Raw genomic sequence first — 25,417 nt, forward strand, 5'->3', positions numbered from 1 at the left:
GACTTTTCAGGTGGAAGGGGGGGAGAAATAGATGAATGGCCAAAAAAAATCAGGGTCATACTGGAAAGCTGGTTACATATTTCATTATGGAGTAGCTTCTGAGGCACAATGGCATCTATTTTGATGGCAATTCTGCAAGCTAAAAATTTTAAAAGGGGCAACATACCTATAAAAACACAATACACATGTAAGTATATATCATGCATGATAGTTATATTGTCAGTTATTCAGATCTTCAGTGAGGGTAGTCAACAACTAGAACAATCTACCCAAGACTGGTGGATTCTCCATCACTAGCAATTTTTAAACCAAGATTGGATTTTTTTTCTAAAAAGATTCAAACTAGAATTATTTTAGGGAAGTCCTATGGCCTGTGTTATAAAAAGGTCAGACTAGATTTTCACAGTGGTCTGTTCTGGCTTTGAAATCTAATGAAACTTCCATTCAGATTCAGCCATTGGCTTCAACAGAGCAACGAAGGTTTACACTAACTGCGGATCTGGCCTAATATTTCAAAGAACTTTCTTTCCAAAAATGTGATTTAAGGGGGGGGGGGGGAGTAAAATTAGCAGCGCTCATTGGAATTTTGACAAATAGATTTTCATTGAGGAAAATGCCAATTCATTGAAACCAAAACTGTTTTCAAAACAAGGTTAGGATCAACAAATTTATTGACTCCAAAAAAGCTGAGAAAAATGTTGACATTCTCTATTTATTTATTACATTTTAAAATAAATTCCTGTTTTCTGATCCAAAATGATTTGTTCTGAAATGTAAGCTATTATACTGGAAAAGATTAGGAAAAGGAAGAAAGAGGTCAATATAGAAACTAAAGTGTTTCAAATGATCCAAAAATAAACAATTTTGGTTTACAAATATTTAACATATTGACTTTTTGTCCTGATTCAAGATGGAAAAAAATTTGAACTCTCAAAAATATTCATAAGATGTTAATTAGCAGGAAAGACTTTTTCTAATACTTGAAGAAATTACTTTTATTACCTCATTATTAGTTGATTTCCAAGGTATCAGTCTCCTGCTTTGCTACAGATAAGGCTATTATGTCATTTAAGCAGTATATTTACTAAAGTCAGTCAATAACCACAACTGACTTCAAAATGTGCCCTACATGCACAACCTAGTTTGTGCAGAGTAAAAATATACTGAAATGAGTATTGGGAGCACTTGGTGCACCTCAACAGATGCTGGAAATCCTCTGCTGAGGTAGTTACAGAATGGACAAAAAAATAGAAGAAAAAAAAATGAGCAAGAGGAATACAGCTGAATTATTCTTCAGGTTGAAATTATTTATACAGTACTGAGCCTCAATTGTTGAATATACTTTTCCTCTCTAATGTTTATAATTTTTTATTGCACACAAGTACAAATAAAAATGTTGATTCTTCATTTGCCCCCAGTACACATCAATCTTTAATTACATGATCACATTTTCCACAGGACTCCTTGCTCTTTCATTGCATAGGTTGGACACACAAGGGGACAGAATTAAGGATGCATGGGCAACCATAAATCTGACATTTGTTAACTCGAGCAGTTCCCTTTGAAACCTGAATGAGTTTCTTTAAATTTTTTAATGTAATAAATTAACACTAAACATCAGGCTCAATATGAATAGCTTTGAATACCCAACAATTCCAGTTTTTAATTCTTTCACTTATCACTGACTTCCTGTATTACCTTAGGTGAGTCACATAACCTCTGTCTGTAAAACAGGTATAGTGATTCTTACCCTCCATTGTAGAACACTGACATCTATGGATGAAAAGTTCTGTACAACATCTAAAAATGGTTAGTAATATTAAAGTAAATGATCTATCCTCAAGTGCTCCACTGAGACTAGAACTTTGCAGGGTGGAGTATTTCTTATCATCTTTGCTTCAATATATGGAATAAATGTGAAGAGTAACCCAAGTGTGAAATTGTTAAGGGTAAAAGACATTAACAAGTCAGCAAACAAGGTGCCCTGGGGAAGTAACCAAGATGAAGTTGCCTATCTTGAATTGCTGTTCCATCACTGTCTACATGTACAGTTCCTTCTTGGGATTGTAAACTGAATGCTACACTAGCTAGGTCTGCAGATATCAACTGAATGCTTTGAACTAGCTTGTGTGGTGGGGAGACTTCATTTGTCGTGACTAAGAAGCACATCAATACGCTCAGATGGTGTGTTCATTTGAGCCTTTCTGGGGCTTTGGGAGTGATATTATTCAAACATTTGTTTGTCTGATGTTTAGTGTTTTCATCAGTTACTGTGGTGGAAGGGAAAAGATTTGGCTTACGTGTTCACTGTATTGAACTACAAACTTGGTGTGGTCCTTTGTAGTTCAGCTATATGTATTTCATATTCCTTTAATCATCCTTGGAAGCAGGGGCAGCTCTAGCCATTTCGCCGTCCCAAGCACGGCAGCACGCCGCAGGGGGCGCTCTGCTGGTCGCCGGTCCCGCAGCTCAGGTGGACCTCCTGCAGGCGTGCCTGCGGAGGGTCCGCTGGTCCCGCGGCTCCGGTGGACCTCCCGCAGGCATGCCTGCGGGAGGTCCACCGGAGCCGCCTGCCGCCCTCCCGGCGACCGGCAGAGCGCCCCCCGCGGCATGCCGCCCCAAGCACGCGCTTGGTGTGCTGGGGCCTGGAGCCGCCCCTGCTTGGAAGTGTAAACTAATATGTTCATGTGGTGACTAATTTCTTTTAGACAGTTTGTTTTCAGGTAAAAGTCTATTTGTACAGAATCATAAGGCCAGAGCAGCCTCTCTGCTACCATGCACAAGAGATCCTGGCCCTGATGGAAAGGTGGATACACCATTTCTCCCATTACCCTCTGAGGCTCCTTGCTGCTTACAGAAACCCCTCCATAGAAGAATCTTTGTGGGGGCTTGGGGATGGGAGAAGATGGATTGAGGCTCTATGACATTATCCCATACTGAGCCCCTAAATACCTGGCTGGAATTCCTGCAGAGTGTTGCTTCAAGCAACATTAACTCCAGCAGAGTCTCCTCAGTGGCTGCTGCTTAGCAACTGCAGGAGAACTCGGCCAATGGAACCATGGCTCTTGTAGCAAGCTGCCAAAAAGTTAGTGTACCCATACAAGTTTGCTGTGGCTTCCTAGAAAGCCATGGAGATAGCTAACATTGACTCTTGAAGGCCTCTTAAATTTGTAATTTTAAACACTTGAAAAGGCAGTATTACCAACTTTAAGTGGGGGAAAAAATCAAGGTTGGGAGCAAGGAATTTGTTAGGATGTGTGTGAATTAAGAGTAATTTCTTGCGATAGGCTAGAACTATTACAATATAAGAAGTTTGGCATGGCTGAGCAAAGAGGAAAAGTTCAGAATGGGGATCGTCTCCCACTGGTTGTCTCTGTTGCTTATGTCAGTCTTCTTGAAATTTGTTTCAGCTTTGCAGAGGCATTGCTTCTGGCTGAGCAAAGAGGAAATAGCAAAGACTGCTCAAACATGAAAGGAGACAAGCATGCAAAAGTGTATATGTAAAAAGTGTAATCTGTAAGCAATACACTCTTTAGTGAGAAATCATGTCAATCTTTCAACACTTGGGAACGCTCTTGGGCTATTTTGGCCACATAAGTTGTTTGTTTGCTGCATTTTGATCCCCCTGGAATGTCCTCAGGAAGACTTGTCAATGCAGCTTTACATTTTCTAATTTGATTGCCTCTAGGGTAAAGCAGTCAGAAGCAATAATTGTTCCAGAAAAGAAATCCTCCTAAAGTAATACAAAGGTGATCTTAACTTTTGTCTCAAAGATTTGTCCAAGGGTCCACAATGTCTACAGTTTAAGAGCTGTTCATACCTACAATTACTCACTGTGTGAGCATAAGTGCATGCTTTCTGCAGGCAAACCCTTGTGCATGAATGCTCAAATAGAAGCAAAGCACAAGTCTAATTTCAATGGAGTCAGCTGAGTTAAGCTCTATTTAAAATAAATAATTTAGCCTCTGATCCTGTAAACCCATCTGTCCAGGTACCCAGGGTGAATGTGAGGGTCCAAAGATCCAACTATGTTGATCAGCTGCAGGATCAGGAGCTGAATCTATGAAGGATCCAGTACTGTAATAGATTATTATCTATCAGTTAATCATCCCATTGAGTTTAATGCTCATTTTGCCTGATTAAAGATGGCAGGATCAGATCTAGAGTTCTTAGGTGTTCTAAATTGGTTAAAACACATGAGTTTTTTTGGTCAAATATCCTATACAGAACCTTATTTATACATAGGTTAGCACTGAAGACTGAGAATTTTGGATAATGTTCTTTAATGCTGTGTAAAGTCACACTTCCTCTTTACTGGGTTGCAGAAGTTAATCTGCAAATAACTATTCCATTTTTCTCTAACCTATTGCCAGTGATGAGCTGCCAAAATCTTAACAACTGGTTCCCTATAAAAAGTTCTGATTTAAGGGGGGGAGCGGGGGAGACATACTCGTGGGGCCGGAGGCCCCTGCAGGGCCTGGGGCAAATTGCCCCACGTGTCCCCTCGGCAGCCCTAGAGCTTACAGCCCCCTCCCCCCTGCCCAGCTGATGCCGGCGGCTGGCCAGGCTGCAGCTGTGGGGAAGCGGGGGAAGGGCCGGGGGAGCCTTAGCTTTCCCAGCTGGGAATCCTGGGAGCAACAGGATGGTCTGGCCCGTGGACCGGAGTTCTTTGCCCACTCCCTGGCCCTTTAACAACCGGTTCTCCACGGAGGTCTAATTTTAGCAACCGGTTCTTGAGAACCTGTGGGAACCGGCTCCAGCTCACCACTGCGCTATTGCCCTTTCCTCTGTCCCAGTGATCGGTGTGGCCATTTGAGGATTACCTGTTGGAAATCTGGATTTGCTGCCTTCTTGTGAGCATGCCATGCACTTGTATCCAATTTGTTTGTGTGTTTATTTATGGTAGAATAACTGGGAATGAGAAAGTTACTATAACTTCAGGCAAACATGCCTATATCTAGTCAGGTTGCTGTCTGGGGCCTTTTATCCAGCAATGAAATCAGAAGTCTCTGTAGAACTTCTATTAAGAATTTGTGTCAGGACTCATGAGAGATTAATCCCCTTAGCAGATTCTATTTAAATTCAAATTCTAGTGTGTTAAATACTTCTATGGTTCTTAGTAAAAGAGGATCAGAAACAATACTGACTTTCAGAGAAACAATACACCAGTTTAATGTGTCACCTACACTAGCAAGTATACATGATCCTAGTTACTGATTTAGAAACTGGGTCAGAGACTTGACAGTGCTTTCGTTGCCCAGCTTGGTTTGCAGGCCTTCTGTAGAAGAATGTCATTCTGAATGTAGACTATAGAATTATCAGCTTGTTATAAGAATCTTGCACCCTTAATGCATTTCTGTAGCTGGCAGCATTAGAGTGGAACAATTACAGTGCCTTTCAGAATAGTGATTAAAAATTAATAAGCCAAAAACCAAATGGTAAATGTGTGAAGAGTACTCAGGAAACCATAAATAGACAAAAATTAAATCAATGCAAATTAAATGCTGACAAAGGTCAACTCAAGAAAAATAGAATCAGAGGGGTAGCCGTGTTAGTCTGGATCTGTAAAAGCAGCAAAGAGTCTAGTGGCACCTTATAGACTAACAGACGTTTTGGAGCATGAGCTTTCGTGGGTGAATACCCACTTCGTCACATGCATCCGACGAAGTGGGTATTCACCCACGAAAGCTCATGCTCCAAAATGTCTGTTAGTCTATAAGGTGCCACAAGACTCTTTGCTGCTTTTTCAAGAAAAATAGTGCTCAGCACTGTAAATCTGACCCTCACCCCTATAAACAACTCTGATTATGCAGGACATTTATCTAACTCTCTGTGATAAAGCTGTTCTCACTACAGGGCATCAGGAACCTAACCTCTCTCCTTCTGGCTAAAAGAGAGTCGGAAGGATTTAGACCTTTGATGCTGAATAGATAGCTCATGAAATTCTCCTGCAACCTTAATTGTCACCGACCAGATGCCGACATAGATTGTTGGGGGACGTTTTAAAAATAAAACTGCTTGAGATGGACAGATGGTAGTCAGACTGGGCCATATTCATGCTTGATGTAACTATGCTGATGTCAATAGAGTTATATCAGAAATGAATTTGTCCCCCCAGTGCTAAGAAATAGTTCATTGTAGAACAACACTTTAAGGACCAATTTTATGAGTGGAAGTGTGGCTTTCTAGGAAGCCACAGCAAACTTGTATGGGTACACACACTTTTTGGCAGTGTAACAGAACAGAATTTGGCACTAAATGTAAAACAAGCTACACCTATTGTCAAACAGCTGAAACAGTAACCAATAGATCTAACGTGATGTTTTAAAATATAAGAGACTTGCACTTCTACCCCAGTAAACTGGAAATTGCCCACAAAACTCACAATGTAAATTCTTCAACAACTGCAGCAGGAAGAGGGAGGCAAGAAGCAATGCTTCTGCAAAGCTGAAACAAATTTCAAGAAGACTGAGACATAAGCAACAGAGACAACCATTGGGAGACGACCCTCATTCTGAACTTCGTATTTAAAACAAAACCAAAAAAGTATAACGCTATCAGATTCCTGATTTAACCATGTAAGAAAGAGCAGAATTATTCTCAGAGTGTCTGTCCTCTTGATTATAATCACACCATTTTTAGATGTAAAACACAGAAGGAGGAAACAAATATTGTCACTCTATCAAGCCCTGCCCACATTCCCAGGATAGTTGTTTTGTCAATAAATAAATAAATAAATCAGCTAGCTCTAGCAGAAACTCCCCCCTCATCCCCCATCTAAAAATACCATTTTGTCAAAACAAACATTTCATTGAAATATATTGGTTTTAAACTTCCTGACAGAGCTTTTGTTAACAGAGGGGCTAATCCCTAGGCTGACTCAGGCAGAGCAGGGACTTGAAGCTGTGTATCCCACATTTCAGGCACATGCCTTGGCCACTCCAGGCAAGTGGGTTTTTTTTGGTACAAAAAAATTTGCAAGGTCTGCACCAGATCAAAAACTAGTTTTAAAACCTTTATTTTTTTTCCACAGAACAGATTGCTTTCCCAATTTGCCCTAGATTCTGCTAAAGTAATCAGTTGTAGTTTGCTAGATTGATAATTTAATTTGTCATTATTAGACTTGAGAATCATCATCCATTGAGACTGAGGGATATTCATTAGAGGTATTGCTTCAGTCTAAATTCTGGGCCACTGAATGTTTTTGCCTCCTATTTAGAAGGTATCTTCAAAACTATAAGGACTATTTTTTTAAAATGAAAAATATATTTTGGAAACTCAGGAAGGCTGACATTTTGGATTAACCAACTGGAAAAGTCCCAGTAGGATGCACCACGCGTACCTGCTCTTTTCAACCCCTGCACCTCCCGATTTAAAAAAAAGTATGGGGGGGGGGGAAGGAGAACCATTGACTAAGCAGATGCCAAGAGAAGACCAGACTAACCTTTGAGAGTGGAGGAACCTGTTCTCCCAATGACCTAGGACCCCTGCACTCACCTTATACTAATGATTGGCTTTGGAGCAAGAACTGTAAGAGCCTGCATCAGCCTAACTGCATCCAAAGAACTCTCTGCCCACCCTTCCCCCACCTCCAAAATATAATGTTGCTATGCATGATACTGCAGTTGAAGAACCCACTACAGCAGATGGTGGTGAACCACAGTCCTGAGAATGCTCGAGAAGGCAGATAAGTTCCTTCCTGTGACTCTGCCGAGTTGCAGGTGAAAAGGCTATAATAATACAGGAGTTGTTACTGCCACTCCAGCATCCTCATCCAATCATCCCTTTAGTGCCACTACAAGTGTCATCTGCCCTAGCTGCTTTCCCCAGTTCTTTGAATTGGTGCCAGTAGAAATGATGCCTTCTTCTCCCTCCCTTTCTTTGGCTTACTATCCAAAAACAATACCCACCATTTGTTTTGTAACTGAAAGAAAAGCAAAGGAACAATGGAGAGAGGAAAGAAGCACTTAAAGTACAATTCACTGCTTTGGGCATTTCAGGATTTACCACCTGGCCTCTCCCTACACCTCCCTTTTGTTGTGAGAGTCCTGCTAACATGCAGGCATTGACTCTGCTCTTGAAAAGCCGCCACAGCAACCAATATTCCCTCCTTGACTTTCACCTGCTGTCCACTCTGATTCCCAAGGCTGAGTTTTTGTTTAAGGAGAACATTTGTTAAATTGCATCATCATTCAGCAATAAATGCTTATATACACACTAACAAAAATATCTGAACACCAAAAATTAATGGTTCTTTTGGACTAGGCTGTTGGACAAGCATTACAGCTATGACATGGCACCTAAACATAGTTCCTGACTATTTGCTCAAGGTGCCAGTTAAAGATATAAAAAAGCTGATGAATATAAAAAGACTAAATTTAAATACTAATGCAGAAGTTCTCAAACTTCATTACATCGTGACCCCCTTTTGACAACAAAAATTACTACGTGACTCCAGGAGGGGGGACCGAAGCCCAAGACCACCCAAGCCCCACTGCCCGCCCCGGGTAGGGGGCAGGGGGTGGCAAAGCTGAAGCTCAAGGGGTTCTGTCCTGGGCTGGGGGCATGTAACCTTATCCCTGGGTGATGGGGCTTGGGCTTCAGCCCTGCTGGCGCCCAGTGCCAACACCAACCTTGGCAACCCCATTATAAAACGGGGTCACAACCCACTTTGGTGTCCCAACCCACAGGTTGAGAACCCCTGTACTAATGTATTGTAGTCACTGGAGTTCCACTAGTGGGAAAATGAGATCAGAACAAGTCACATATGGTAGTTATAATATTACTCCATTGTAGAGAGCAATGAAGTATCTTTATACAGCAATTCCCAAACTGTGGTCCAAGCAGGGTGGATTTGACTTAAAACAAATGGATTTAAATCATGATTTAAATCACTTGTCAGGAAGAATTGATTTAATCATGGTTTTCTACATAAAAGTGCATTCTTGTTGGTTGTTATAACCTTAATACATATTCTTCACAACTCAGAGATAGATGTAGATTTCATTTTTAGAAGGTACATACTATACATTTTTTAATTGATTTATTTTGAAAAAACTTTTCAGATTAGTTTTACAGCTATATCAGAAAGTGAATGATTGTTTGGTTATTTCATTTACCAAAGATAATTGAAGCAGATATTTATGAAGTCATTGCGAGGTGAACTATCTCCAGTTCAACAGGTTAATCATTAATATTTGGAGGATTTTCTTGCCATGATGTATTAGGAGGAGAACATCACCAGACAAACATTTAAATTGTTTTATTTAACTAAAACAACAACATTAAGTATTCTGGATTTTTCTCTTCATCAGCAAACATAATATTTTAACAAAACAAGCATATGTCCCTCACTTCTCACATTTATCTCCAGACTTCTTCTCCTTGTCCAGATCTATTCCGCTCCCAACAATCTTCTATTCATTGAACTTTTTTAAACTTTGTACTGTTAGAGAGAGGTAAGGGATTGACTGTGTGTACACAAATTTGCAGATGGACAATAGGTTTGAGGTCTATTATTTATTTATTTAAAACATTTTTGCTGTTAACAAGCATGTTACCATCAGAGATGCTTAGTTTTGCAGTTCTCAAACTATGGATTTGTGTCTCCAAAGGTATCTTCTAGACTGAGCACTGAGTTCCATTGGGTAGATAGAAAGATTAACCTAAATAATCAATACAGAAGCCCCTGGAACCCCATAAGATTTTGTCCACAATTAGATATTTTCTTTTGGGAAGCAGTCGTGTACTCTTGGACTAGATCCGGTTAGTTAGATCTGACACTCACCCATAGATGGCGCAAAGAGGGATTGGGTGGGTTTGAGATAGGGTTACTTACCTGTCTTCGACACCTGTGATCCACCGTTGGTGTCCATCACTGATCTCACCAGTCCAGATTCTGCAGACTTGCTACCGGCAGTACCTGAAGGAGGTAGAAAAACATCTTTGCTTTATTGAGTGTGCATGTGTATGTTTATATTCCAAATCTTCAGTGTCCTTAAACCATCCCCTCCCCTTCCTTCCTTCCCCTTTAGTAAATAAAGTGTTGTTGTGAGTTCACATCTGTGTGGTGTTTTCTTTTATTCCAGCTCTGATAGTTGGGCTTAAGGGGGGATGCAGTGGGAGGTATACTGTAAGGCCCCCTGAAGTCTTCTGGTCAGATAGACTCCCTAAAAATCCTTTCAAGCTGGCCTTTTGTCTTTCCTGCTCAATTGTTACAAAGGCTTATACACCTCTACCCCGATATAACGCTGCCCCCGGGAGCCAAAAAATCTTACCGCATTATAGGTGAAACCGTGTTATATCAAACTTGCTTTGATCCACCGGAGTCCGCCTCCCCCCCGAGCGCTGCTTTACCATGTTATATCCGAATTTGTGTTATATCAGGTCACGTTTTATCGGAGTAGAGATGTAGTCTCAGTAGCTAAACATTCCTCCAACTCCTAATACATGCAGCAGGGTCAGTAGAACTTAATGTAATTTCTTTCTGGCTGGGAAAGACCATTCAAGGTTTTGTCTGAAATAGGCAAACTGTGAATTGTAGTTTGATTTGAGCTAACACTTTGGAAGCAGTCAAGGCTGTTGGTTTTCCTCTGATTACGTTCAATACTCAATGTGCTGTCAAAATGGCAAACAAAATATTTGGCCATATAAAGAAAGGATGGATAATATAAGAAGAATATTATAATGGAGGAATATTAATCAGTGGTACACCCTAGCCTGAAACACTGGATTCAGTTCTGGAAGAGCCATCTCAAAAGGATATGGCTTAAAATAGCTGGTATTCAGTGGCGGGTGATTAGAGATTATAAAAACTCCTAGGAAGACAGATTGGAAATATCAGGACTGTTCACCTTAAAGATGAAACAAATGAAAGGTGACATGATTAAAACTATACAAAATTATGAATATCACAGAGAAGATAGATCTGGGATTTCTATTCACCCTCTCTCAATACAAAACAAGGGAACATGCAATGCAATTAAAAGAGAGCAAATTTAACTGATAAAAATAGATCCTTTTCCCACACAATGCACTATTAGTCTGTAAAACTATTTGTCTTTGATACCAAGGGGCCGAGTCCCAGCTGGTGTAAATTTCCATAGCTCCATTGAAGAGACAATTTCAAATGACATTTCTACTGACAATTTAGATCAACTCAGGATCTGCTCTCCAGAGTTTAGCAGGATTAAAAAAAGATTAAATGGAAATTTATACCACTAACAAGAATATCCCAAGATTAAGAATCAAGAGTTTAGGGAGGGATATCAGCCCTCATCCTTCAGGCCATAAGTCAACCGCTAGCTCTTGCGGGGAATAGGAGGAAATATTTCCGGAGCGCAGGTTAGCCTATAATTTTGTACTGCAGGCTTTCTTGCACCTTCTTCTGAAGCAGCTCATATTGGCTACTGGTGATGCTAGGATAGTGAATTAGATGGAGCACTAGACTAATCCAGTATGACTAGTATGTTCATCTACTTTGTATTGCTGACATTAAAAGAATAGGCCTACATTTTTCAACTTGGGTTCCTAAATTTGGGCACCCATTTGAAAATGTTCATGTTTACTTGATTAATATAACCAATTCCATTCATGTTTAGTTTATGTAACTCTTTACTACTTAATCTATACTTACACATAAAATCTAAAGGTTTATTTTGGAGAATTAAGATACAACAATATGCTGAGAACAACTTTTCTAAAGTTCTCAACTAGGAAGGGAAAAGCAGAATTCATAAAAAAAGTTAGATATTCAAGGCCTTCGGCTGAATATATGTAAGTGTACTTCCTCATTCTCATAGGCAACTGCTTGCCATATATTCAGCTCTCTTTTCTCTCTTTTGTGTTGGACTATGTAAGTGGTTGTATTCACTGCCACAGCTCCCATAGCATACGAACATTGCAGGGCTCTTCATCACCAGCACCCATTTTTGACCCTGCAACAGTTTGTCAAGTTATGTCTTCTGTAGCCCAGCCCTCCTGTCAGGTCTCCTCTTTCCAGTTCTGTGGACATTTTCCCTTGAGGCCCCTCTTCCTAGCAGATTTTCCCATGGCCTCTCCTCCCCAGAAACTCTGTGAGCTTCTTCCAGGGCCTCCCTACTTCTGACAGGCCCTATCTGCAGGCCCCCTCACAGGAGCCTAGCCTGCTCTCTAGTTCTCTCCAGCCTGCCTTCACCAGGCCCTTCCCAGAGAGAGGAACAGGGAAGTTCCCTCTCTCCTGGGTCTCCTCGCCTGCCACCCCAATGACCTTTTGACAGATGGGATCACTAATTGTAGAATCACTGGACCAGGATCAACTGCTACATCACCTGCAAGACTGAGCCAGATTCCCATTAAGAACCAGCCAGACTTGACAGACTAACTATTGGTCAGTTATAAAAGTAATCATTTGCCCGCCCCCCCCACCCCCCCAGTTACCACAAACATTTCCTGTATTATATTGGGGGCTATTACCACCCAGTAGTATCCAAGTGGTAACCTTATAGCCTATAACCTTATTCCCTATGAAAAGGATCAGTTGTGTAGGCCTCCTTTGCTTTCCATAAACTGGTTTCTTTCCTGCTATAACCATGTCTTTCCAGCATCTAAATTACACTCAGGCTGATTTACTGGCATGTAATTTACACCACCATTTATGTCCCTTCTTAATTTGGATCAAATTTCTTCCAAGTGGCAGCACGCTGTGCTGTAGATAGATTTGCTGGTCCTGACCAGATGGGAAAAAATTGTGTTGCAGTTTCACTGTGGCAAAAAAACAATCAACTTTGGAATATTAGAAGTAATCTCTTACCATCAGGAGTCTAGATGGAAAGTTAGAAGACAGACTGGTTTTTGTGATCTTTCAGATATTTGAAGCTTTATATAGTTACATCTTAGAAGTAAACTTTATACCAGGATTATGAATCCACCTGAATATTCCACAGCTCTGAAAAATGTTTATCTTTTTATTTATTAGCATAGAGAAAAAGAGGCATGTGTTTCTTTGTGCACATAATGATTAAGTTGAAGGAACAGATAGGGTATCCTGTTGAGATCAATGGATGAGCTGCATTCACTTATCGTGGGTCATAAGAACTCTAGGCCTGCACAAAGATATTTAAAGTGGTATTAGGCTGTGCACTAGTAATCACCTTCTCTCAACCTTCATGGCTATTTTGTACACTGGTGCAGAAAGTTGCAACAAATGGGCTAACAAATATAGATGCAGCATTTTGTGTGGTGCCTGCAAGACAGTCACATATAGAACCCATTGAAGGCCAAGCTGACCACAGCCCAGTGCCTAGTCTGTGTAGCAAGCCATCTTTGGCACTGCTAACACCACTGCGGACTAAAGCAGCTGCTCCACAGAAGTCCATAACTGGCTAGCAGGCCAGGCAGTCCCTGTTTGAATTTAGAGTATGCCTTCTCCTAGCCCAGCCCCCTGCCAGGGCTAAGGAGTCTGGTCTACCCCACAAGTGGATTGCTTTTTGTCTGATCCCTACCTTTTGACTTGTCTGGCTGGGGTGGCCCTACCAGGAATTACACTCCTGGGTCTCAGGGTCATTAGCGCTCACAAGCCTTCCCACCAAGTCAAAGTGTAGCCCTCAGGGAAGGAAGTAGCATTTAGCAATACCCATGGATGCTGTATTTCTAAGTGCTATAAGGAAAAGTGAACTAGAGAAATTTTTATAAAGAAACTAACAAGTCTCTGCTGTCTCTCACTAGAAACCCAGAAAATTCTTCCCTAGAATTTACAGGTGCCAAATCAGCACTGTAAAACTCAAATCATTTAACAAAACACATTAAACCATTTGTGAGGAATCCTGGGACTTGAAAGGAAGAGAGTAGAATTGACTTTACATTCAATAAAGACAAAGAGGATGAGGTGATATCTTCTATTGGACAATTTCTGTTGGTGAAAGAGACAAGCTTTTCTTGTGGACCTGAAGAAGAGCTGTGTGTAAGCTCGAAAGTTTGTCTTTCACCAAAAGAAGTTGCTCCAACAGATATTACCTCACCCACACCTTGTCTCTCCAATATCCTGGATCAATATGGCTACAACAACTCTGCAAGTGACATTTATACTCAAGAGGAGTCTGAAATCCTAATTCCTCCCATTTCAGCTGCTCTGTATTTAACCCTAGGCTTCACATCAAATCTGTCATCTATTCATCAGCATAACCTCCACGTGATTTACTGATGCTCAGTTTCTCATGTTTCATCCCACCCTTAGTGCAGTGCTACTCAAAAAAGATCACTTGCCAAGGAACTTAAGCAGCAGGCCTCTTCTCCCTGCTCTAAGGCATAGGGAGATACTGGGGTTGCAGGAATAAACCTCTTTCTGGCTCTGGTCAGCACAAGCAGTACTTCCTTCTCTAACTGGTTTCTTACTATGCTGCACAGGGGTCTTTGGAGCACAATGAGAGGGAAGGAAGAAGAGGGACAAATAGCTATTGCTCAGGCACTGAGAGCAGCCAATTAATAATTAGAAAGCACAACTGCAAGGGAAATAAAACCTCACCCTCATCCTGTCCTATCCATGTATCTGAGGGAGTGAGAGAGGGGAAGAGATCAACTATGGCTTGTTTCACTGCCCTTCCTCTCCTGCAGCTGCTCATTTCTGTCCCTCTAGTCCCTTGTCTCTGGTATGAAGCAGATGCCAGCAGTATGCCTCACTTCTCTCCTCCAGGAGGGCTCAGGGAGGTCTGATAGAGGTCAGGCCCAGGCCTGAGGAAGGATAGTGCTACAAGTCTCCACTACTTGTAGCAGGACAATTTAAAAGCCAGGGGACAGGGAAGCAGAGACAGTGGCTGTTGTGGGGAGGAGTAAGGAAGGTTTGCAAAAGGGTGAATCAATGCCTCACCAGGTAAAGGGAATGGTCCACTAGTTGAGGTGCTAACTTGGGATACTAGGTTAAATTCCCTGCTCTAGCACATACTTTCTGTGTGACACTGAGCAAGTTACTTAGGCCCAATCAACAAAGGTATTTAGGTTCCTAACTTCAATGGATCTGGGCCTCTTGCTTCTATAACCCATCTGTAAAATGGGGATAATACCACTTCTTTCCATTTATCCTTACAACACCCCGTAAGGTAAGGAGCAGGAGTGACAAACAGAGGAGTTCCAGAGCATATAGCTGCAGATCCTACACTTGGAAATAGAGGTACTTGATGAGGGCCCCCAAAGCAACTCAGGTGATGTGAGTCTGTTTGTGTTTTGGGGAGGGCTTTGTGGCTGAGACTCTTGAGTCTTTCCCCAGATCCAGAATTTGAAGCCTGGGTGGTTAATCCCTCCCTACTGGTAAGGGGGTGGAGTTGAGCAGCCGGTCTTAGTACATAGATCAATTGAAAGGGGAACAGTAAACAGGGGCTTTTATGGGAAGGAATGTGGTTATTTCTCTTTTCAGTATGGTTCTCCACATGCATTGTCTGGTCTAGAATGAGGTAACAGCTGCGACCTGCCTTGAATGTGCTGTGTTTTCCTTTCTGCTTGAAGGCTGAAGAGTTTTCTAGTGCATGAAGTGCAAGCTAATGGCAATCCTCAAGAAAATACATGCTGCAGAAGAGCAAGTTTCAACACTTCACAGCAGCAGAGAAAATGAAGACTTCTTGGATCACTAGACAGATAATCATTGTCCCAGGTCATAAGGGAACAGGGCAGATCAGAAACTGAATTTGTAACTAAAAGGGGAAAGAGAACCAGGAGGCATTCAATCTAGTTAGAAGTATTGAATTATCAGATACTTAGTCAACTATGGAGGAATCTTCTCTGGGGGGGAGGGGAAGAGAACACAAAGCTACAGGGAACATACCTGATGGCATCCTAATGGTATGTAGCAAAAGCAAGTAGCTACCAAGAGAGATTCTTCAACCATCCAAAGGAGTCAAACAAAATAATCAATATAAGTTAGAGGTTATGAAGTGGGAAAACTCTATTGCCGGCAAGGCTAAAAGGACCATACTTAAACTGCTTTTGCAGATGACAAAGATTGACGGAATGGTAAATAATGATGAGGACAGGGCAGTGTAGGAGTAAAAGGGGTATTTCAAGTGGTTGAGTGCCAAGTAATTTAATCCCCCAAATCACTACTATTGGACCAACTTCTCTTGGTGGAAGAGACAAGCTTTGTGCAGACAAGTTTGATAACTTGTCTGTTGGTCCAATAAAAGGTATTATCTCACCCACCTTGCCTCTCTCTTATCCTGGGACCAACACTACACACATTTCTTGTCAGTGCTTTAGCAAACTTCCATTTCACCAATCCATGTTGAAGTTGTGCTGATGCAGTCATCTGATTTAGAAGGTCACTGCTTCTTGAAGCTTCTATGTGGCTATGTTCTTAGAGGTCTTGCTGAAACAGAGAGTGTTGTATGGACTTGAGAGCGGTGCTGGATGCTGAATTCAGAGTGTTTTTATAACCCTCTGTCATGGCGTCCACTCACCAATTGTCAGAGGATGCTCTACTCACTGCTGGATGGCACCTCTTTCTGGCGGTTTTGAGGATTAGTTTTGCGAGGTCTACAGCCCTTCCTGCAGTTGCACGCCATCTCTATGTCTCTCTCTCTCTCTCTCTCTTTCATTTACTCCATGAGCTGCTGCCCAAGTCACTATATTTGTTTTCCCCTTCTGGGGTACCAGTCTTTTGGAGCAACTGTCCCAGGCAGTCCACTCTCCTCTGTCTGATCTATGCCACTTCTCTAGTAGCTGGAAGGGGAACCTGCCTCCCCTCTAATCTAGGTTCCAGCTCAGGGGCCCTCTCATCAGCAGCCAAGATCTTCCTTATCCCATACCTTGCTGCTTTCCCCTGAGCCTTTCTTACCTTTCTGGCTCTCCTCTGTCTCTGGGTTTTCCAGTCCAAACTCCTCCTCCTAGGGAGTAACTGTAGGCTGCCTATTGTAAACATACCTCCCTTCTCCCAGGGGATGACTGCAGACTACTTCTGTGCTCAGCTCCTGGGCTTTATACAGGCCAGTCCTGTTCCTGCCCAGCTGAGCTTCAATTAGTTAATCCCTGCTCCCTGGCTTCTCCTGCAGGTGCAGCCTGGGGAATTAACTGGCCCACCTGGCCATCTTAACCCATTCAGAACTTGTGTGGGGTGAACATCCCATCACACCCTCACTTTTCTCTAATTGCATAGAATAAAGGGGGAAAACTGCACCTTTTTCAGGGGGTTGTCTTGATTCAGATTTTAAGATTCTTTCAATGGCTCAACACCTTTGTAGGTTAGCCTTAGTAATATTTTCAGCTCATGAATATGTAGTCTGTCAATGCATATGCAGCAGGGTTGTAATTTTTCCCTTAACTTAAATTGGTATATTGGCTTTGTCACAGGAAATTCTAAGAACATTTTAAAATGTTAAATTTTTAATTCTTTCTTTTTTTGTAGACCATTTTCTGAGAGATTCCTTCACTTCCATCAGCGTTTAATAGGAGTTCAAATTCTGTTTCAAGTAAGTTCAAACACTCCTACTTTCTATATTAAAGGGGTTTTGTTCTCAAAATAATCTTTTTAAACTTAATTTTAAAGAGGGTATTTAAATGCAAATAGCTGGGCAAGATGGTATTGTCTCTTCTTCCTAAGAGTCTTTGGAAAGATGATTCTGGGTTTTTTTGTTTTGTTTTGTTTTTTTGAGTTTGATAAGGAAGCTGCTTCAGCATTATCAGAGAACTAATTAATTCCTCATTATAAAATATCCTATGTTATGATGGCTTTTTGTGTTAGTAACCAGTCTAACAAAGTCATTGGATTCCATGCTGGTACATGAAGCTACTTACTATTTACATAGCAATGATTTTAGGAAGTTACTACATTAGAAGCTTTGCATTTAGGTAAGATATTTGGAAATATATATTTCAAAAGAATCTGATGCCATGTTCAAACATTTAAGGTTTGCACCACCGAGCAGAAATATGAGTTAGACAGAAGTAACCCACATCTCCCATAAAATATTTTCTAGCCATCAATGTTTTTCTTAAAGATGACTCTATACTGCTTGCCAAAGAAATTACTTTCAGTAAGAAAATTCTTTAGCACCTTTTGAGTAGGTTGAAAATTAGAGGTTCTTTCTTGCAACAGGCAGAGGGGAATGGTAAAAGAAAGCCCACTTTTGTAGTTTAGTTTTAAGGCTTCTGATAAGGATGCCTACATTCCTCTTTGCTCCTAAAACAGAACACCCTTGTAATTTTTTTTAATTCAGGATTTTCTAAACCATAATATCTTACAAAGTTTGTTTTTCAAGGTAAGATAATATCTACATGAACTGGTATCTTATACAAGATAATACCTTTTGTGGTTTTGTTACCTTTGGTGTCCAGGAGTTTAAGACCTGTCATTTGCAGTGTGTTTACAACTTGCAGCTAGAGATTTCTATTAAACATTGTATACATAGCACAAAGCACCAATGCTTTTATACAGTGTCAAAACATAGCATAAAAGAAAATCCTATAGAGTAGATACTAAATAGAAGTTATGAAAGCTGCATTTTTGAACCTATATATCATGGGGCGCAATGCTCACTGCTGGGCTGTGCCTCCTCCTTGTCACTGGGGATGAGCTCGAAGCTAATGTACCCCATCTGCTGTTTGTGTCACTCTGGCTTGACATCCACTCTCGCAGCCTCAAGAACTGCAGTGTCCTCTTTATGGCTCAGCCCTCCAGCCATGTCACCATGTGTGTTTCCCCCTTCCGAGGATCAGTATTGCAGTTCAATAATCATGCCACTTCCTCAGTGGTGGTGGGAGGGGGGACCCAAGCCTGCCCACTACTCCAGGTCCTGAACCAGGCACCCAGTTGATGGCAGCCTCATGCTGCTCTTCTTGCAACTGCTCACTATTTTTCCCTGGGCCTTTTCCCCATGGCCCCTGTGCCTACTTCACCCTTAGCTCAGGGCCTTCAAGCATTATGCTGTCCATAGTGCTAGTGCTTCTTCCACCTGCTGGGAGCCCAGTGTTCACTCCCTGAGCCCCAGACAGCTACCAACCCTGCTCTGCCTTGCAGCTCCTCTTAGCTGAGCCTGCCAGACCTGGATTGGTTGCTCTCTGCAACTCCCCCCTGGTCGGCTAAGCCTCACACAGCCTCTCCAGGCAGCTCGAAGGACTTGCCTCCACTTCTCCTTGCTGAGGTTAACCCCTTCAACACCCATGGAGGCAGATACCTCATCACACTATACAACACACTTGTGTTTTATGACTGAGGGTGTCATCTTCTTTGACACTTTGGGAGCCTGTCGCTAGTTGACAGAAAGCAGAAGCCTCCTGGAATTTCTTTAAATAAGCCTGATATTTAATTTAATAAACCAATTAACCAAAAACAGAAGCATGTGATATTCTCCAAGTATCATGGGTATAAACATTATTGTAGTTATCTCTTAAAGATTCATGTAAGTTTGCAATGACCTAACATAGTATTATTTTATTCTTAATTTAATTAAAAACTATTTTCCATCAATACTGTGGTTTCTCCCCTACAGCTGATATATAGATTCTACTCAAACAAAATGTGCTTTAATAGTAATCCAAAGTTATACATCTAGGAATAAGGTATGCAGGCCATACCTATAGCATGGAGGATTGTATCCTGCAAAAAAATGACTCTGAAATAGACTTAGCGGTCATAGTGGACAAGCAACTCAACATGCACTCTTAATGCAATTATGTAGCATAAAGGACTAATCCATAAGGCAGTAAGAAAATCACAGGCCATGATTTTGTTGCAGAAACTACAACTTCCAATCCTCATCTCAATTTCCAGCACTCACATCAGCTTCCAACTCATTGCAACATTTTCTCCAATACCTGATGGAGGGGTGGCTGGGCCAAATTTCAGAGAGTGGCCTGGCAACCTAGGGCACACGGTGGAGGTGGCAGGTAGATGGACGGGGCTGGGATCCCCTGGAGGCTCACCCCACTAGCTGTCTTGGCTCTGGGTCGAGTGCCACCACTTACACTCAGCACTGCTGGTGTTGACCTTGCACTTCATCCAGGTGCAGTTCAGCCTGCGCCAGAACAGAAGCAATTCCTGCACAGCCTCAAGGACTTCGCCTTCCACAGCTACCAGTGAGTGGAGCTGGGTGAGCTGGGCTTGTGCCGCCCACAGGGCATGGGGCTGAGACAGAGGAGCTGGTGGGTGCCAGCCCTCCACACAGAGTCTCTGGGAGTTTCTGAGCTGGGGCTGGCTCTAGGCTGCAGGTGCTTGGGTCCCACACCCCACTTGGGGATTGGTGGAATGGGAGGATATTCATCCCCTATTGCCAGGAAAAACCCTGCTGTCAACTTGACATCTAGTCAGTTACAAAGATGAGTTTAGGTTCTACAGCTCCCAAGACACTCATCCACACCTCCACCCTCATGCCTCTGCCCTGAAGGCAGAATATGGTACCTGAACTGACTACACCAAAACCTCAATTTTAACAACTGTGGCTGCAACTTTTGAACCAAACCCTCACAACTTTCTTACAGCCCAACTAATGCTGTCCTGGGTTGTATGAACAGGGGAATTTTTTGATTTTACCTCTGTAGAGGGCACTGGAATGATCCATACAGTTCTGATGTCCATATTTTAAAAAAGGATGTTGAAAAAACTGAAGACAGTTCAGAAAAGAGCCACAAAAATGGTTTGAGGGCTGGATAAAATGCCTGAGTAGTTGATTAACTAAATTGTATTATGCTGGGAAATCCAGATGTTTTCTCTACCTAGTATGTAGCAGTTATGATGAAATCCTATAGATTCTGCGGCCTGGGTGATGGAAACACTTAGCAGTGCAGGTTTCCAGTCTAGAAATGATGGAAAGTGCTTATTAAAATGGGTCATCTGTACTGTACATTATTTGTTTCCCTGACATATTGAACCTACACAGCATTTTCAAGATATCAAATAGATTATCTGATTTATGCCACAGTGTGATTCTAATGTCATATATCAAACTCCTGCTGAGAGGCTTTGAATAGTGTCCATTTTATGAATGTGTGGTATATTACACATCCTTTGGATCCATTTCTAAATCATTGTGGTCTTGGCACTTTTATGTGGAGGGCTGAAGAGTTTGCTTGCACAAGGCTAGGTTACATGAGCTTACAGGCACAGGGGCTTAACTCACTAGACATTCTTCTCTGCAGACCCAAATGGCTTTGATTATCTTTTTCTAGTCTCCAATGCACTGTGGGCAACATCACAGAACTATTTCAGTTTAGATTTTGGAAGTGAGACTTAGTTCAAGTGAGATTCCATATTGGGATACTATTTACACAGCATTCGCACAGGCAATATAGTAAAGACCAGATTTTCAAAAGTATGTAGATAGTCTTCTAGAGGGATTTAAAGGTACCTAGATACCAAACTCCCATTGAAATCAACCCAAAATCTCAACAGTTTGTGGTGCCAACATGCATTTTTTCTTTTATTTTCCATTTAAATTGTTCAGTTTGGGTTGTCAAAAAGCCCTCTCCTGCAAAAAAAGGTTTGTTAAAAGTGGATGTTTCCTATGGAAGTTTCTGGTTTTACCAAAAAAGAAAAAAAATAATTTTCTTGGGCAGGGGAAGCACACAACCTTGAGAAGTCCAAATGTGTGGTCCCTGGCCCTATCTAGCATATTTCAATAGTACAAACTCAAGATTACAATAGCATGGATGACAGTAGCAAGGTCTTCCTCCAAAAGACAAGGTCACAGTGTCTGTCAGATGCAGATGAGCATCCAGGAGCAGTCCAAGAACTAATAAAATCCTAATCTAAGAACATGTGTATTAAATGTCAGATTCACCCTTTCAAGCAGGAGTGAATATTTAGTATTAATAATTGATTCTAGTGATTCAGTTACTAGTGTGAGAGTGGCACCTGGCACTATGATTAAGGTGCTTCTTTACCTTTGTCCATAAGGTTCACAATTTAGAAGTACACCTGGATCTCATCTTTTAGCTTAATTCCAAGTTTGACAGAGGATGTGATTGACAGTGTAGGAGATAGAAGCATCTGACCCCCAATGATCATTTAGTAAAGGACCCAATCCTGTGAAGTGAGGTCCAGAAGCTTCCAGAATCCAGGTCTACATCTGTAATTAGCACTAAAATGCAGGGCTAGGGGAAACTATGCAATGGAGATAGGCAGATACTAAATTTCCACAGAGACAATTTTAGTATTAAATGGGAAATTTTGGGCTGAGCCTGAAAATGACAAAGGTAAAGACATAAAGAGGACATAGAAAATGTTCAAAGATTCATATTGTGTCAAGGATCATGTGAGACACTTAAAATAAAATAAAAAGCAATAGTGGAAGATAAAGGGTGTAGAAAAAGTTATGAAGGTAAAGAAAGAGGCATCTATGAGATATAAAGGATTTGCCTCCCCAAAAAGGAGCACACAGTTGTACAATTATTTTAAGTTAAAAAAAAAACCTTTAAAGAGATCAAAGGTGGAAAATGGAAGGAATATTGCACAAGATAAACTAAGAAAAATGTCAAGCTCTAAGGAAGAAGAGGTCAATAATGGAGCCTCTTAACGATAGTACAGATATTTTTTCTTCTTTTCTATATTCTATTGAGAAAGATAGACATGGGGAAAAAATGATGAATTTTCTATTTCAGTTTTCACAATGAAGTATTACAAAGGACAAAACAGACCATACATACCAAACAGGAGGACCCTTAAAGTCCCTATTGTTTGGTTTTTTTGGTTTTTCCTAGAGTTTAAGATTTTCATCTCTAGAGATTTTCTGTTATTGTGACTATTTGAAGTATGGTAGTAGCCTATTTTACTAGACTTTCTTTTTTATGAGGTGGCCATGTAATCTGTGATAGTCTAGTTCTAGAAACTGGCAGAATTTATTATTTTTAAAAGACTTTATGTTATTTAAGAGCCATGCAAGTGTATAAATACGTATTTCACTGCCTCGATTTTATATAGTGTACCCATTGAAAATGTCTCCACTTATGTGAACACAAGATAACAGACACACATTTTTCTCCTTTTATCAAAGTGAAAAGATATGATGATGTCCATCAAAAGCAAGCAATTCTCACTCCAGAAAATATATGAGAAAAGAGGTGGGCCTCACAGTTCTGGGCAGGAGTTTTGGGCTATGTTAGACCAGCAAAGAAAGTGAATTCCGGCATCCAAGGTCCTCCACTGAGGACTCTATGCTTCCAGGTATATAAATTTAGATACTGTTAGCTCAGCTGCTCTGTTCTATTCAGGTTCATATGCAACACCAATTTCCATGGTCTTCAACTGACATGACAGTACTTAGGGAGGAGAGAAGTCACTGATTTAAGTGACGCAAAAAAAAGGCCACATTCTGAGCTTCATCTAAGATGCACTCAGGAACATGATTGGAGCCTAAATACTTTTAGAAAGAGGTGTGTTGTAGGTGCAGATGTGGCATAACCAGATCTTACTAGTTCATGGCGAATAGCAGCTATGATAGATGGGGACGAGATAGATATTCTGCCTCAGAGATAAGCCTACTAAGTCAGGGTAGGCTGTGACCTGGGACTTCTAAATTGTGAAATGCAAAAGGGTGTGGCTGCATGTAGCATGCATGCTACATTTTCCATGAGTGTGGTCTTTGAATTGTAGATGCGCTGATATAGTGTTCTGTTTTGGAGTGGAGATTTTCTCTTTGTAGTGCCAGGCTATTTTACCAGTACTTTTCCCTTCCTGTCAGGGCTCAGTCTGGTATTCCCCTGGGCACTCCCTATTATAACTAACAGTTGTGTATGATTGTTTAACTCAGATTGGTCTGTGTAGTCATTAGCCACTCATCAGTACAGTGTTTGAGTGCTGTAGGATTACCATGTGCTTACTCACATGAAATGCCTTACCTACCCTTCACAGGACAACTATGGCTAGCCTGCCAAGTGCTCTTATTTTCACTATTGAGTGCAAGATCTATAATATCCTGCATTTATCTCCACTTTCTCAGCAAACTGCCTGTGGAGTGGATGAATAATTCAATCATGCCAGTTTGATTCTGTACATTTTTAGCTTCTTCCGCTCTGAACAAGATTTGGCCCATTCTAGGAGGGCAAAAGAAAAACAATAAGTGACTTTTCTGAACATGATCCTCCTCCCAAATTTTAATTTCACAGACAAATAATTATAGTGGTGACATTTTTATGTTTACCTTGGAATATTAATATTGATCTCTCTCTATAGATAATCATTCATAACATTCCTCCCTCTGTGTGAATAATTAATTATTTATATTAGTGCTGAGGATAGAGGATATTTTCTTCCTAAGGGTCAGTAGAATAACTGATTCAGACTTATAATGTATTAAATTGAATTAAGGTTAGCTACAGCTTTTGTCTTCAGTGATACAGGATGTTTAATTTGGTTATTGTAATATGAATGGTCTCCATCATTAAGGATCTTTTCTAGTCAATATTGTATGTATAGATAATGTGTGAAAATTAGGATGGTCTGGTAGCTGGATAGTGTGGTCTGGTGACCTCTTGTCTCAGGAGGCTGTGTTCTGTACACAACTCTGCATATGGGTTCATCGGTGCTTAGATACTACAGTTATGAGCACAATATAAATTTCTAGATCAATAAGCAGGGTACTCAGCCATTCTATGCCTTGTCTTACCCATCTGTAAAATGGCAATAATTTTACTTATCACCACTGTAAATTGCTTTGAATCCCTATAATAAAAAATGACTGATGTGAAGATTATTACCATTTATTTATTGCATTGTTGACACTGTACATTTAGGTCTTGATTGTAATTTTTATTGCAACTAGATAGCCTCTGTTGTCATTAGTCTGTTTATTGATCATTCAGCATTTTTTTGAAATTGTATTGGCAGCATTAATCATTACATTTTGGCTGACCTGGAAGATGGCTCTTGGGGCCAAGTGATGGCATCATTCTGGCTGCTGTCTTGCTTGAGAAAATAAATTGATTTTTTAAAATTTGAATACCCTGTAACAGTATTCCTTATTTTTATTTTAGTAACTTTAGTCTAAGCAAACAAACTTGTCTTTCCTAAAAAAAAAATTAAGAAAATATTAATTTTACTGAAAATTGCCAATACTTTGCAATAACAGCACACACAAAATATAATCTGTATAACATACAATATATTGCAAAAGAAATTCAGCAATCTTCTTAATAAGCAAAATGCTGCCTCCTTTCATAAGATTAGATATTAAGAACAAAAAAAGCCCCGAGTTACTGATATTATTGAAGATGTTCTACAGGAGAAAGTCTTTGGAATTCTTGATATAAATAAGTAAAAATAATACAGCCCCAAAGGTCAAGAAAGGAAAGACTCTATCCTATAGATTCCTGGTCCAAAGTCCTTTAAAGTCAATGGGAGTCTATCCATGGACTTTAATGCACTTTGAATAATGCCCTGAGTGAGTCTGGCTGATTATATTGTCAGATGGAAAGAAATCACAAAGCAGTGAAATGAGACTACTCATGACTCCCAAGCTGCTACCAG

Source organism: Mauremys mutica, chromosome 9 (assembly GCF_020497125.1).
Source record: "Mauremys mutica isolate MM-2020 ecotype Southern chromosome 9, ASM2049712v1, whole genome shotgun sequence".
NCBI lineage: Eukaryota > Metazoa > Chordata > Testudines > Geoemydidae > Mauremys > Mauremys mutica.